Source organism: Equus caballus, chromosome X (genome assembly GCF_041296265.1).
Source record: "Equus caballus isolate H_3958 breed thoroughbred chromosome X, TB-T2T, whole genome shotgun sequence".
NCBI classification, from domain to species: Eukaryota; Metazoa; Chordata; class Mammalia; order Perissodactyla; family Equidae; genus Equus; species Equus caballus.
This window is the reverse complement of record NC_091715.1, coordinates 107877675-107894420: the sequence shown is the minus strand read 5'-3', so window position 1 is coordinate 107894420 and position 16746 is coordinate 107877675.

Here is a 16746-nt window from a genome sequence, read left to right as displayed (position 1 = left end):
TGCAAAATAGTGTCCATTAAAACTTTCGGTGAGGTTGGGAATGTTCTGTATCTGTGCCATCCATTACAGTAGCCACCAGCCACGTGTAGCTATTGAGTATTTGAAATGTGGTTAATGTCACTCAGGCATTGAATTGTTAATTTCATTTCCATGTTGGACAGCCAGCTCTGGAGAGCTTGCAAGCCACATGTTTAAAGTCAGCTATCCTACAAAGTCTGGAACAAAGCTGTCCCCTGCCCTCATCCTCCCCACTTCCTCTACCTCAGAGGCAACCATTTTCCATACTTAGTGAATTGTTTTGGTATTTACTGTCTTGTATCTAAATAATCTGCTTGTTTTGCTACTTCTCGGCTTTGTCATTATTTATTGACCTCTCACTATACAGAGGCACACTTCCCGTCTTCCCAATATAGATGTGTAGTTAGAGATCAGTAAGTGTTAAAATGATAATAACTATGCTATTCAGAGTTGAAACGTGTCGTAGGAAAACTGATTAATTTTCCTTTCCTACACTTTTAACCCCATGGATCTAATAATTTGTTTCTCTTGCATTTGCTTGGTTTTCTGTGTACTTGTTACTAAGAATTCAACCCCGGACTCTCCACCAACTGTGTCTCCTCTCAAGACTTGCAGATGACAAAAATTCTAACAATTTCATCTTTGGAAAGAGATCTCTTCTTGAACCTCTGACCTACTCCAATCTAGGTCATTCGCCCTCCTTTACCTGGTACAGGCCCGTTATTTTAGGACTTACCTTCACCATCACCCTGAGTGTTCTCTTCAGCTTTATCCTGTGTTAGATCTCCTTTTTCCTATATCCCATGTCTTTTTCTTACTTGGCTTATTCCGTGTTTTTGATGGAACCCATCTTATAGTAGCTCACTGAGAAGGCATATATGGGAGGTACGTTTGAGACCTTTAATTGATAATTTGGTTGGATGTAGAATTCTGAACTGAAAATCTCCCATCCATGTTGAAAGCATTATTCCTTTGACATTAAGCTTCAATGTTACTTTTGGTAGTTCAAAGCCATTCCGATTTCTCCCATGCCTTCTATGGGACTTGTTTTTCCATGCAGAAGTTCATAAAATCTTCTCTGTGTTCTCTGAAATTTCATGATGATGTGCTTTGGTGCAAGCATGTTTTTATTTATTGTGCTTGGACATTTCAATCCAGAAACTCAGGTACATCTGTTCCGAGAAATTTTCTTCTTTTCTTGAATTGTTTAATTGATTTGTTCCTCTCCATTTTCTTTTTTTTCTTTAAAGATTGGCACCTGAGCTAACAACTGTTGCCAATCTTCCTTTTTTTTCCCTGCTTTTTCTCCTCCAAATTCCCCCAGTACATAGTTGTGTATTTTTAGTTGTGGGTCCTTCTAGTTGTGGCATGTGGGATGCCGCCTCTACATGGCCTGATGAGCGGAGCCATCTCCACGCCCAGGATCCGAACCAGTGAAACCCTGGGCCACTGAAGCGGAGCGCGTGAACTTAACCACTCGGCAACGGGGCCAGTCCCTTCCATTTTCTTTGTTCTCTCTCTCTAGAACTTCTGTTATTCAAATGATGAATCACCTGAACTGATCCTTTAATGTTCTTATCTTTTTGTTCCTATTTTTCATCTTTTTAAAAATTCTACTTTCTGGGAGATTTCCTCGACTTGCTATTTCACCCCTTCTCTTGAATTTTTCATTTCTGCTATCATGTTTGTAATTTCTAACAGCTGTTTTTTGGTTCTTTTTATATTCCTTTTTTTTTTTTTTGCAACTTTCTGTTCTTGTTTCATGGTATTTTCTTTTAAGTTTTTAAGCTTTCTTAAACCTGCAGAGCCTGTTTACTACAGTTTACTTTTTTCTGCTTTCTTTTGTCTCTCTTCTTCAAAGGTTTCTTAATCACTGCCTGCTCACTTAAGAAGAAAGTTCTAGAAAGCTGACTAGAAGGTCTAAAAGTATGGGTGGAGCTTGTTAAAAGAACTTCTCTATAAGGTGATTTTGGCTGGCCCGTTTTGCAAATCCCACATCTGTGTCTTTAGATCGTCCCTCTAGGGCCAATTGGATTCTCCTGAGATGTCTCTTCTAGTCTCTTTTATGGAGGGTAAATTTTGAACTACCAGTGTTTTGGGGAATCATGTGCAAGAAGACGGCTTTGTGGGGGTTGTTTCTGCATGTATCGTGTACAATTGCTTAATTGCCCTGTCTTCTGTATAGAACCCCTGTCCTATGCCTAATGTCCCCTCAGTTTTCCTGCTTCAATCTTCTGCTGGGGTGAGAGGAGGAGCAGTCATTACCCCAGTGGTACAGATGAGGGGAGTGGTTGATGGATCTGTGTCTTTTTTAAGCAGTTGTCTCAGTCTTTGGGGTGCTATAACAGAATACCACAGGCTGTGTGGCTTAAACAACAAACATTTATTTCTCACAGTTCTGGAGGCTGGAAGTCCGAGATCAGGGTGCCAGTATCATTGGGTTCTTGGTGAGAGCCCCCTTCTTGGTTTACAGCAGCAGTTCTCTTGCTGTATCCTCACATGGCAGAGAGCAGAGAAAGCAAGGTGTTATGTCTCTTATAAGGGCACTAATCCCATTCATGAGGGCTCCACCCTCATGACATAATTGCCTCCCAAAGCATCCCCCCAATATCATCACATTGGGGTTTAGGATTTCAACATATGAATTTTTTGGGGGGCCACAAACAGTCCATAACAACGGCTTTCAACCAGTCTTTATTTTGGCTTTAGCCCCTTTACCTCCACTTTTGGAAGTACCTGGTGCTGCCATTTCTAGAGCCTTTTGGACATTCTACACAATGTAAATATGTTGGTTCTGCCACTGCTCACTTAGTATTCTGTTAAAATTTGATTTTTCATCAGCCTTCTGGCTTCCAAAATATTGGCACTGTTGTCATTTCTATTTCCCTTGTGTTTGTGGGTTTACCCCTTAAAAAAATTTATTTACTGTAGTTTTAGTGTGTTTTCTTTCTTTCTGGAACTCCTTTGTTCTTTACCCAGAAATCACCCCAAAGTTTCTTTATCAAATATGAGGCCTGTACCTAAGTTAAGAGGTGCTTTGCTACACACCAGAATAAACTTATAAAAACTGACAATAATAAGTGATGGTGAAAACGTGGAATAAAGTATGTGAACTCACATACATTGGCTGGAGGTAGTAGAAATTGATACAACCATTTTGGAAAGGTGTTTGACTATTCATAAAGCTAAACATACATTTAACCGTTGACCTAGCAATCCTACTCCCAGCTATACGCCCAAGAGAAATAAGTACTTCTGTCCACATACAAGAATAGTTATAGCAGCACTATTCATAAAGACCCCAAAACAAGTAAAAATTCCCACCAACAGGACAATGGATAAAGAAGTTGGTATATCCACACGAGGAAATACTACATAGCAAAAAGAATTCACTACTGCTACATGTAAAATCATGGATAAATATCATAGATAATTATGTTGTATGAAAAGCTACTCACAAAAGAGTACATTATGATTCCATTTATCTGAAGTTCAAGAACAGGCAAAACAGATCTATAGCGATATAATCTGGAATAATGGTTTTCTTTGAAAGGGGTGGTTATTCCCTGGAAAGGGGCATGAGGGAAATGTCCTCTATCTTGTTCATGGGAGCATCCTGACCAGAATCAGATATGTCTGTCTGGCAGGTACAATTGGTGGTACAGAGGAGAAGTTGAAGGATGGGTGTATTTAGGTGTGTTGGGGCAGAAGAAGATGAACCAATTATTCTGTCCAGCAGGTGCTAATCCTCAAAATGATGTCTTTGGAACAAATATGTTTACTTAAGGGTGCGGGAGAGCCTGAAAGGCTCATCTGCTGAGGGACATCCTTGTGGGCCTGATTGGGAGAAAGCTGACCTAGGCAGCTGTGAAGGGGCTCAGGCAACTTGGGTGAACTTGAAATACTCGAATGTAGGTCAGTATTCAATGTTTGTACCCACTCGTAGTCTCAGTTCAGCTTGGTTTCTGAGAGATATGTCATCTTCATGTATCTGAAGTTCATCTCTTACTTTTTTCCCACTATTACCACCATAGATCAGACATTCACCCTTTTTTACCTAGAACTATTACACCGACCTCCTAACTAGTTTCTTGGCGTGTCTTTTCTTTCCCTCACTGGCAGTTTGTTCCATCTTGTTCATTAACCTGCCAAACTTACCTGCCTAAACTTACCTGTTGATGCTATTCTTATTCAAATCAAAATGTCAGCTTGGTATTCAAGTCCCTGAATCAAAAGTTCTCTCTTTGCCGTCTTACCTATTTTTCCAACAGGAACCCTTCATTCTATTTCACCTCTGTGTTTTCTAGTATGCCAAGCTTATCCCTCCAAGTGGTTCTTCACCCTGGCTGCACTTAGGAATCACATGGAAGGTTAACAACAATAATAAAAGCAAAATAAAACAAACAAAAACCAGTGCCCATGCTTCATCCTCTCTCGCTGGCCAACAGTGGCCTTCCTGTGAGATCTGTAAATTCCTTTATTAGTACCTCTGTTTAGGATTAAACCACAAAATAACTCACAGAAGAGAGGCAGTCTTCACATTACCAAGGAAGGAGGCTCCTGCTTAACTGTTGGTTCCCCTAACCCTCTCCTGTTTGTATGGGATTGATTTTTCTTTTGCTTTGGCAGATGAGCTGTTTTCCTCGACACTTGAAAACCTGAGAGATTCTGAGAGAATGAGATATAGAATCAGGACGTTTCTTGGAGGACGCTCCTAAGGGTATCAAGAATCAGAAATGGGCTCTAGTGGTGGGGCCACTTGGAAGTGCTAAACATCAACTTTGCCCAATTTGTATTTTTGCCTTGGGGTTGTATGAAATTAATCAAACAAAAAGTGTCAGGAAACTCCTAGGGACAAAGGAAAAGGGAAAGGAAGAGAGAATGTGTTGAAATCTACCCACCCATATGTCTCTCCAGAGTGACTTTTTCAGCAGAAATCCGAAAACGATTCTTTCGAAGTCAGGTATTTCTTCTTGTGCCCAGCTCTTTGCTAGCCCAGGGAGTTATAAGGAGCTTAGAATCAGATATATATATACATACACATATTTCAGACATGTCCACATATATTTCCTTCTTTATGGCCAAAAGCTCTGCTTTAGCTGTATGTTCGACACTCCTTAGGATGGGGCACTCCAATGCCCATGTTCGATTTGGGATGGTGACTAGCATGCATCAACACAGAGAAATAGCAATGTATCTACCCAAGAGTGAGTGAGGGACAGGGCCAGAGAGGGAAGCTTTCCTGCCTAGACAGTGACTGTTTGAAGCATGAACTGTTTCAGGGAGCAATGCAGAGAAATGAATTAAAATCTGTCAAATTTGATCCCTAACCTTCCTCGAGGCTGCATCATTTCTAATCCAGATCTGCATTTCATTAGCCAGCAGGATTCATGATGGTGAGAGAATTAGCTTTTCTCACACAGTCCGAGTGAAGGAAAGGATATAGAGTCTTCTGATTCGTTTCAGCAGGAGTCTGTTTTCTCTGTAAGACAGGCCCCTTGAGCTCTGTTTGCTTGTGAATTCCTCCCTTTTGCTTATGATATAAACAATAGCTCTCTCGACCCCACCTCCTGGGGTTGTGGGATATCTTGCTTGGCCCTTGGTTTTACTCCGAGAAGAAAACCTTCAAACTGGCCTGCAGCTATGGGGATTCAGGATCCTGCCTCCAGGAGGAAGGCTGTATGACTTCATTCTCTTACAACTTTGGGACTTCCTTTAAAGTTTTCAAAGATGGATTGGACACTGGAACTTTGTTGTTGTTGCAGGGAAAGATTTGCCCTGAGCGAACATCTATTGCCAATCTTCCTCTTTTATTTTTCCTCCCCAAAGCCCCAGTACACAGCTGTGTACCTAGTTGTAAGTCCTAGTTCTGCTATGTGAGCCGCCACCACAGCATGGCAACTGACAGATGGGTGGCGTGGTTCTGTGCCTGGGAAACGAACCTGGGGTGCCGAAGCGGTGAGTGCTGAACTTCAACCACTAGCCATCAGGGCTGGCTCTGATCACTGGACTTTTCTTACTTGGCAGAGCCATTTCTGTTTTAAGGTCCTCTTAAGTTCCAATAAGATTTCTTTTCTCTTAAAACATGACACTTAATAACAAGCACTTCTGAGCCTTCTCTTGTTTAGTATTGCTAGGTGCTATAGGAGAGACAAAAGAAGGTCTTGCGCTGTCAGCACCCAACATCAGACTATAGGGGTGCATTAGAAGCTGAACTGTGAGCTTTAAGTGTATAGGAATTTGGAAAAGACAGAATCCTCTTAGGCTTCAGTTGTCTAGGAAGGCTTCCTTAGAGCCTCCAGTCTGAGCCTAATGCTGAAGAGGCAAAAGTTACTCTTACTACCTTCTAGCTAATAACGAAGAGTGTGTATTCATCTGCAGCAGTATCCCTTCTGTGCCCATCAGCCTGCAAGGACAAAATGGGGTGAGAGCAACAGAAATCTCATGGGCCATAGCTTGAGATTCTTTTTTTTTTTCATTTTCTTTTTTTTATTGCAATAACATTGGTTTATAACATTATATATATTTTGAGTGTACATCATTATATTTTGATTTCTGTGTAGATTACATCATGTTCACTACCCAAAGACTAATTACCATCCATCACCATCCACATATGTCCAGTCACCCCTTCCCCTTCCTCCATCCCCACTTCCCCTCTGGTAGCCACCAATCCAGTCTCTGTACCTGTGTGATTGTTTGTTGTTGTTGTTGTTATCTTCTATTTATGAGTGACGTCATATGGTATTTGGCTTTCTCCCACTGACTTATTTCACTTAGCATAATACCCTCAAGCTCCATCCATGTTGTTGCTAATGGCTGGATTTCATCTTTTTTATGGCTGAGTAGTATTCCTTTGTGTATACATACCACATCTTCTTTATCCATTCGTCCCTTGATGGTCACTTAGGTTGTTTCCAATTCTTGGCTATTGTAAATAATGCTGCTGTGAACATAGGGGTGCATGTATCTTTACACATTCATGTTTCCATGTTCTTTGGATAAATACCAGCAGTGGAATAGCTGGATTAAATGGTAGTTCTATTCTTAATTTTTTTGAGGGATCTCCATACTGTTTTCCACAGTGGCTGCACCAGTTTGTACTCCCACCAGTAGAGTATGAGAGTTCCTTTTTCTCCATATCCTCTCCAACACTGGTTATTTCTTGATAATTATAGCTGTTCTGACCGGCATAAGGTGATTATCTAATTGTAGTTTTGATTTCCATTTCCCTAATAATTAGTGATGTTGAACATCTTTTCATGTGCCTGTTGGCCATCTGTATATCTTCTTTGGCAAAGTGTTTGTTCAGACCTTTTGCCAGTTTTTAATTGGGTTGTTAGTTTTTTTGTTGTTGAGATGTGTGAGTTCTTTATATATTTTGTATATTGACCCCTTCTCAGATATATGGTTTGCAAATATCTTCTTCCAATTTTTAGGTTGTCTTTTCATTTTGTTGATGGTTTCCATTGCTGTGCAGAAGCTTTTTAGTTTGATGTAATCCCATTTGTTTATTTTTTCTATTGTTTCCCTTGCCCAGTCAGACATGCTACTTGAAAACGTGCTGCTAAGACTGATGTTGAAGAGCGTACTGCCTATGTTTTCTTCTAGAAGTTTTATGGTTTCAGGTTTCACATTCAAATCTTTAATCCATTTTGAGTTAATTTTTGTGTATGATGTAGGATAATGGTCTATTTTCATTCTTTTGCATGTGGCTGTCCAGTTCTCCCACCACCATTTATTGAAGAGATTTTCCTTTCTCCATTGTATGTTCTTGGCTCCCTTGTTGAAAATTAGCTGTCCATAGATGTGTGGGTTTGTTTCTGAGTTCTTGATTCTGTTCCACTGATCTGTGTGTCTGTTTTTGTACCAATACCATGCTGTTTTGATTACTATAGCTTTGTAGTATATTTTGAAATCAAGGAGTGTGATACCTCCAGCTTTGTTCTTTTTTCTCAGGATTCCTTTGGCTATTCATAGTCTTTTGTTGTTCCATATAAATTTTAGGATTCTTTGTTCTATTTCTGTGAAAACTGTTGTTGGAACTTTGGTAGGGATTGCATTGAATCTGTAGATTGCTTTAGGAAGTATGTTTCGATCTGCTTACTGGTGATTTAACTATGTTAATTCTTCCAATCCAAGAGCTTGGAATATACTTCTATCTCTCCAATTTTTTTCAACAATGTTTTATAGTTTTCAGTGTACAGGTCTTTCACCTCTTTGGTGAAATTTATTCCTAGGTATTTTATTCTTTTTGGTGTAATTGTAAATGAGATTGCATTCTTAATTTCTCTTTCTGTTACTTCATTGTTAGTGTATAGAAACACAACTGATTTTTGTATGTTGATTTTGTATCCTGCAACTCTACTATATTCATTTATTATTTCTAAAAGTTTTTTGGTGGATTCTTTAGGGTGTCTATATATAAAATTATGTCATCTGCAAATAGTGACAGTTTCACTTCTTCCTTTCCAATTTGGATCCCTTTTATTTCTTTTTCTTGACTGATTGCTCTGGCTAGGACTTCCAATACTATGTTAAATAAGATGGTGAAAGTGGGCATCCTTGTCTGGTTCCTGTCCTTAGAGGGGTAGCTTTTACTTTTTCTCTTGTGGGGGACTGGAATTGGCCACCCCAAGATACGTCTCTTTGGCATGAGGATTATTTTGGGCTGGTTACTTTTAAAAAACTGCAGACATGAGAGAAACTCTGAGAAGTAGAAGTTACCCTTTGTTAAGAGACATTTACTTTTGTAAAGGAAATCTCCATCTGTGAAGGTGTCTCCCTCTCTGTACCAGGAATAAAGGGTATGACCTTATCTCTAGAAACTCTTATCAATGCAGAAGGCAAGGACTTAAATCTGCATAATAACCTTACTCTTGTTTACTGTGCTTTTCTGGTAATCTACCATAACTGGATCCCCCCACCCCCCAACATCCTCCCTTTGTATTTAGCTGAGGATGGTATTTAAGGGGAGAGCTTTTGCCATTTTGGTGAGTTACTCAGTTTTTCTGAACTCTCCAGTGTATATGTGTTATAAAGCTTTGTTTAATTTTCTTCTGTTATTCTGTCTCATGAATTTAATTTGTTGTCTGGCCAGAAGGACCCAGAGTGGGTAGAGGAAATGTCTTTCTCCCCCACACTCATATTGAGTATGATTTTAGCTGTGGGCTTGTCATATATGGCCTTTATTATGTTGAGGTACTTTCCTTCTATACCCATTTTATTCAGAGTTTTTTATCATAAATGGATGCCATATTATATCAAATGCTTTCTCTACATCTATTGAGATGATCATGTAATTTTTATTCTTCATTTTGTTAATGTGGTGTATCACATTGATTGATTTGCGGGTGTTGAACCATCCCTGCTTGCCTGGAATAAATCCCACTTGATCATGGTGTATGATCTTTTTAATGTATTATTGTATTAAATTTGCTAGTATTTTGTTGAGGATTTTTGCATCAATATTCATCAGTGATATTAGACTGTAATTTTCTTTTTTTGTGTTGTCCTTGTCTGGTTTTGGTATCAGGGTAATGTTGGCCTTGTAGAATGAGTTAGGAAGCTTCCCCTCCTCTTCAATTTTTTGGAAGAGTTTGAGAAGGATAGGTATTAAGTTTTCTTTCACTGTTTGGTAGAATTCACGAGGGAAGCCATCTGGTCCTGTACCTTTATTTTTGGGGGAGGATTTTGATTACTATTTCGATCTGCTTACTTATAGCTTTTCATAGTATTCTCTTATAATCTTTTGTATTTTTGAGGTGTCCATTGTAATTTCTCTTATTTCATCTCTGATTTTATTTATTTGAGCCTTCTCTCTTTTTTCTTAGTGAATCTAGCTAAGTGTTTGTCAATTTTGTTTATCTTTTCAAAGAACGAGCTTTTAGTTTCATTGATTTTTTTTCTATTTATTTTTTGGTTTCTATATCATTTATTTCTGCTCTGATTTTTATTATTTCCTTCCTTCTACTGATTTTGGGCTTTGTTTCTTCTTCTTATCCCAGTTCCTTTAGGTGCACTGTTAGATTGTTTATTTGAGACTTTTCTTGTTTGTTGAGGTAGGCCTGTATTGCTATAAATTTCCCTCTTAGAACTGCTTTTACCATATCCCATAGATCTTGGCATGTTGTATTTTCATTTTCATTTGTCTCCAGGTATTTTTTAAATTCCTCCTTTGATTTCTTTGTTGACACAATAGTTATTCACTAGTATTTTGTTTAATCTCCACATATTTGTGGTTTTTCCAGTTTTCTTCCTGTAGTTGATTTCTAGTTCCATACTGTTGTGGTCAGAAAAAAATGTTTGGTATTATTTCTATCTTCTTAAATTTATTGAGACTTGTTTTGTGGCCTAATATGTGATCTATCCTGGAGAATGTTCTATGTGTATTCTGCTATCTTTGAATGGAATGTTTTATTTATGTCTAAGTCCATCTGGTCTGATGTGCCATTTAAGGCCAATGTTTCCTTATTTAACTTCTGTTTGGATGATCTATCCATTGGTGCAAGTGGAGTGTTAAAGTCCCCTACTATTATTGTGTTACTGTGTATTGCTCCTTTTATATCTATTAATAATTGCTTTATATATGTAGGTGCTCCTATGTTGGGTGCATAGATATTTACAAGTGTTATATCCTCTTGTTGGATTGTTTCCTTCATCATTATGTAGTGCCCTCCTTTGTCTCGTTACAGTTTTTGTTTCAAAGTCTATTTTGTGTGATATAATTGTTGCTACCCCAGCTTTCATTTCATTGCCATTTTCATGGATTACCTTTTTCCATCCTTTCACTTTCAGTTTGTGAGTCTCATTAGGTCTGAAGTGTGTCTCTTGTATGCAGCATATATATGTATCTTGTTTTTTTATCTAGTCAGCTACCTCATGTCTTTTGATGGGAGTATTTAGTCCATTGATATTTAAAATAGCTATTGATAAGTATATACTTATTGCCATTTTGTTATTTTTTTCCGAGCATTTTAGTAGTACTTCTCTGTTCCTTTCTTCTTCTCTTGCTCTCTTCCCTTTGGTTTGATGGCTTTCTTTAGTATCATGTTTGGGTTTCTTTCTCTTAATTTTTTGTGTATTTATTATAGCTTCCTGGGTTGTGATTACCATGAGGTTCATTTATAATAACCTACATATATCATAGCTTGAGATTCTAGATCAGAGATCTCCCAGAGATTCCAGATGTGCCTGAGATATTGATCCCCTCCACTCTTTGCGTGAACAGAGCTTCCTGGCAGGTTGCTTTCTTATCCATTTATCTCAGGGGGTCATATATGTTATCTATGTGTGCTACGTGGTGAAAACTATTGGAAAGCACAATTTCATATTTATCCCTCTTCTTGGAAAGCTTTGGTAACACATGGTCACAATGCTTTGTTTTCATGTCTGTAGTCCTGGGCAGACTGTTGGCTCTGTGAAGGTAGATAGACTACGTCTGTCTCATTCACTGCTATATCTCTAGTGCCTGCCACTGTTTCATGCCAGTCAAAAAAACAGTGAGCTATCACCTCACACCTGTTAGAATGGCTATCATCAAAAAGACAATAAATAACATGTGTTGATAGGGATGTGAAGAAAAGGGAATATTTGTGCTCTGTTGGTGGGAATGTAAATTGGTGAAGCTTCTATGGAAAACAGTATGGAGTTTCCTCAAAAAATTGAAAATAAAACTACCATATGATCCAGAAATTCCACTTCTGAGTATTTATCTGAAGAAAATGAAAACACTAACTCAAAAAGATATATGCACCCCCATGTTCATTGCAGAATTATTTACAATAGCCAAGACATGGAAACAATCTAAGTGTCCATTGATGAATGAATGGATAAAGAAAATGTGGCCTATATATATACAATGGAATATTATTCAGCCATACAAAGAGGGAAATTTTGTCATTTGTGACAGCATGGATGGACCTTGAGGGCATTATGCTGGGTGAAATAAGTCAGAGAGAGAAAGAAAAATACTGTACAATCTCACTTATTTGTAGAATCTAAAAAAAACTGAGCTTATAGATACAGAGAACAGATTGGTGGTTGCTGGACAGGGGAAGTGAGTGAAATGGGTGAAGGGGGTCAAAAGGTACAAATTTCCAGTTATAAAATAAATGTCATGGGGATGTAATGTACAGCATGATGACTATGGTTAATAATACTATATTGCATATTTGAAAGTTGCTAAGAGAGTAGATCTTAAAAGTTCTCAATACAAGAAACAAATGTTGTAACTGCATATTGTGATAGACATTACCTAGACTTACTGTGGTGATCATCTCACAATATACATTCATGCACTGCATAATGACATTTCAGTCAATGACGGGCCATATATATGAGGGTGGTTCCGTAAGACAAGTACCATATAGCCTAGGTGTGTAGTAGGCTATACCATCTAGATTTGCGTAAGTACACTCTGTGATGTTCACAAAATGACAAAATGACCTAATGATGCATTTCTCAGAACATATCCCTATGGTTAAGTGACATATGACTGTAGGTAAATATCAAATAATTATGTTGCACACCTGAAACTAATATACTATATGTCAATTATAATTCAATTAAAAGAAGAAAATATTTCATGAAGGAATGAATGAGAAAATCTAGACCTTGAAGTACAAGTGAAATTTGGATAATATGGAAGGGTTAAGGGTTTGCAGGGAAGACAATATGAATAGAGTCAGATATGGTCATGGCGTGTGCCAGGCACAATTTGGAGGGCAGCCGAGGGGCCCAGAACTATTTATGTTTTAAGGCAGGGGGAATTAGTAGGCCCCATCATGGCTTTTCAACATAATGTGGATGAATACAGAGCCACTGAAGCATTATTGCCCCAAAACAAAGTCAAAATTAAAACAAACACATGGTAGTTGACACAAGTGGTCTTAATTTTTCTCTTAGCATCTAATTTCAAGTCAAGCTCTGCCTACCCACTGTGGGAACCAATTTCTCACTTGGTCTGGGTCCCAATTCCAATTATTCCTAAATGTTCCCATATCATCCAGCTTCAGAGGCCTTGAAACCCCTGGTAAAGGATGCTGTGCCATCCCTCATGATGAAGGGGTGAGGGGAGGTGAACCTTGTTGTTTTCTTTACCCATATGTTGCGAATATTGCTTTCTACATGGAGAAAGTGTCTGAGTGGCTGTTTCCTACTCAAAACATCTCAAGTGTCATATCCTCAGCGATGTCTGCTCTGAGCTCTCTCAAGTTGAGTTAAATGCCTCCCTTCTGGGTCCTGCAGCACCGTATGCTTATTGTTAATGACAAAATAACCACAGCTGACATTATTGAGCATTTAATATGCTTAAGGCACTATGCTAAGTGCTTTACAAGCATTATCTTTCAATCCTTGCCACAAAATCCTATAATAAGCACTTTTATTATTTTATTGAAGTATAATTGACATACAATATCCTATTAGTTTCTGGTGAGCACTTTTATTATTATCTTCATTTTACGGAAGAGGAAACTGGAGCACAGAGAAGTTGAGTGACCTTGCTCAAGGTAACAGCTGGTAGGTGGCCAAGCCAGAACTTAAACGCAGGTTTTTCAGACTGGAGCAGCTGATCTTAGCACCATGTTCTGCTATTTGCCTCTAATAGGGCCTTTCTCATACTGTGTTGTAATGGTCTGCGTAGCCCCTACCCCGTAGAATTTTAGCTCCATCATGGCAGGAAGCAAGTCTCATCCGGGTCTCCCGTGCCTAACGCAAGGCCTGGCACAGAAACAGGCAATAAACGTCTAAGTTGAAAAACATTCTGAATGAAGAGATACAGAAACCTCCTCAGGCCTCCACCAGATGGTGCTGTGGGAGTCCAAGAGAAAAGCGTCTTAGAGACTTCTGTTCCCCCTCCTTTCCCACAGAATATCCCAAGTATCCATACTGTTTTCTTTCCTCTTCCAGACAAGACTGAGTGGGTGGGAGAAACATTTTGAAGATAATGTTTAGGCACGAATTGACACAAATTTGACAATTTAATTTTGATCTTCTGTTTTGGCCCCAAAGGGAAGGTTGACCTTACTGCACCCTTTCAGATTCATGCACATTTTTCAAAGATCTCAAGAGTTTTCAGACTCTTGTCACCATTAAAAAGCTAGAAATAAAATCTGAATCGCCCAAAGCGTTGAAGGAAGCTGTGCAGTGGAGTGGAAATGTTTCCTCACTGGCAGCCAGGAGACTTGGATTCTGACGGCTCTGCTATTAACCAGTGGGGACTTCAGGCAAGTCCCTTCTCCTCTCTGGACCTCCGTATTCTCAGCTGAAAAATGGGTTAGATAGCCTTCCAACACAGAAGCTGGGGTTTTTTCCTGCTAACCTCTGTACAAAGCGCATTATGCAGCAGTATTGTAGCATGGTGGTAGTAAAGATTACAGATTACTCAAGTCTCAGCTTGGCCACCTACAAGCTATGTGACTTTGGGCAAGTAACTTAACCTCTCTGGGCCTCAATTTCCTCATCTGTATAATGAGAATAATCCTGTAACTACCTCACAGGATTCCTGTAAGGATTAAGTGAGATAATGCATATAAAATGCTTAATACAGTGCTTGGTACACATAAGCTTTCAGTAAAAGCTATTATCACATACAGCTGATGCTCCCATGTTAGCAATTTTATTTAGAGTTTGGATGTTCATTTAGTAGTCAGCAAAATAGGGAGGAGGCTTTAAGTAATAAAATAAAATGAAAACAAACAATCAGGCTTAGCCATTTTGCAAGGATAAGGGTAAATGCACTTCACGGGTACAAGACAAGGCTAAATATGCAACTGAAGCCCAGGACTGCAAGAGTAAGCACAGACAACTGGAATCCTCATACACTGTTGGTGGGAGTGTAAAAAGATACAACCACTTTTGGAAAAGGTCTGGCAGTTTCTTGTAAAGGTAAACTACATCTTCCCTATGACTCAGGATTTCCACTCCTGGGTATTTACCCAAGAAAAAGGAACACATACGTCCACAAAAGGATTTGTATGAGAACATTCATAGCAGCTTTGCTTTAAATAGTCAGAAACTGGAAACAGCCTAGTATCCACCGGGAGGAGAACGCATAATGGATAAACAAACTGTGGGATCGTCATACAATGGTATACTACTCAGCAATAAAAAGGAACAGAGTCCTGATACATACAATGGCACAGATGATTCTCAAAATCATCAGGCTGAGTAAAAGAACCCTTATAAAAAAGAATTCATTCTATAGGATTCCATTTATATGAAGCTCTATAGCAGGCAAAACTAATCAATGATGGAAAAAAATCAGAACGGTACTTGCCTCTGGGGGTGAAGTGAGGGGACTGCCTGGGAAGGCACAAGAGGGAACTTTCTTCAGTGGTGGTATTGTTCTATATCTAGTAGTAAGTTAAGTTACACAGTTGCATTTGTCAAAACTCAGCAAATATGCAATTAATGTTTATGTATTTCATCAGACGTATATTTTACCTCAAAAGGAAAAAAGAATAATAAGCAAATATTGAACACTAGTTAAGGACAGATATGTGGAAAGTGCTTAGGAATGAAGTGCACTGATGTCTGCAACTTCTAAAAGAAAAAAGACAGTGGATAGAGGGACAGATAGGCAGATGGATAGGTGAGGGATGTGCAAAGCCAGTATAGGAAAACATTAGTGGTAGAATCTAGCTAGTAAGGAACAAGGTATCCACTGTAAAACTTTTTCAACTTTGCTGTATGTTTAAGTTTTGCATAATAAATTTTTTTGGGAAAAGTGTAACCACAAAGTTCCACAGCCTGCATGGAGTGAATTTGTTTCAAACTTAAAAGGCTTCATTGGAGGAAGGCAGACGTAAATATTTCCTGAGCACCCACTATATGCCAGGCACTGTGCCTGGCTAGGTGACGGACACGAAGAGGAAGAATACAGCACTTGCCCTCAAAGGATTGTAGGGACCATCTGACAAGCAAACACATCACTGTTATCCTACACTGTGGGGCTGTTAGGGAGAGTGAAATTTCATCTAGTTGAGAAAATATCTTAATTGTTCACAACACAAAAAGGAAATGGTAATTATGTGACATGATAGAGGTGTTAGCTAACACTATGGTGGTAATTGTATTGCAAATATATAAATGTATCACATCAACAAGTTGTACATCTTAAACTCACACAATGTTATACGTCAATTATATTTCAATAAAAAATAAAAAGAATAAAAAGAAAAAGTGTCTGCCATGGAAGACATGTTGGGTAATTATTGCTGCCAATATGATTGGAAAGAATCTTCAAGCCAGAGCAGAGTCTCGAAGGCCACACTAAGGTGATAATTTGGCAATCCAATGGGGCCCATTCAGGAATTTTAAGTCAACAAGTGACATCTTTAGGAAATTGCTGGGATAAAGGGGCAGCTGCAATAGATATCATTGCTTTAGAGGTGTTGGCAGGCAAGGGAGCTTTTCACGTACCTGCAATGAAGGCAGAGAGCAGTTGGAAGCATCCATAGGGAGGAGGGAGGTTTAGAATGACCCAGGACAGCTCTGAAACCCAAGGAGATGTGAGCTTGGTTTCGTCTTCTGGGAAATGGGAAGCTATTTAGTCTATGCCCCTCACCTACTTCTTTGCCTCATGCTGTGGTGGTTCTGTAAGGCTATACTGGTTGTTTATGTTCAGCATCTATTCTGATTGTTTGTCCATTCTGACTAGTCAGTGCCCAAGATGCTGCTGTTAAATATTTTTAATATCACTCCTACCCACCTCACAGGGTTGTT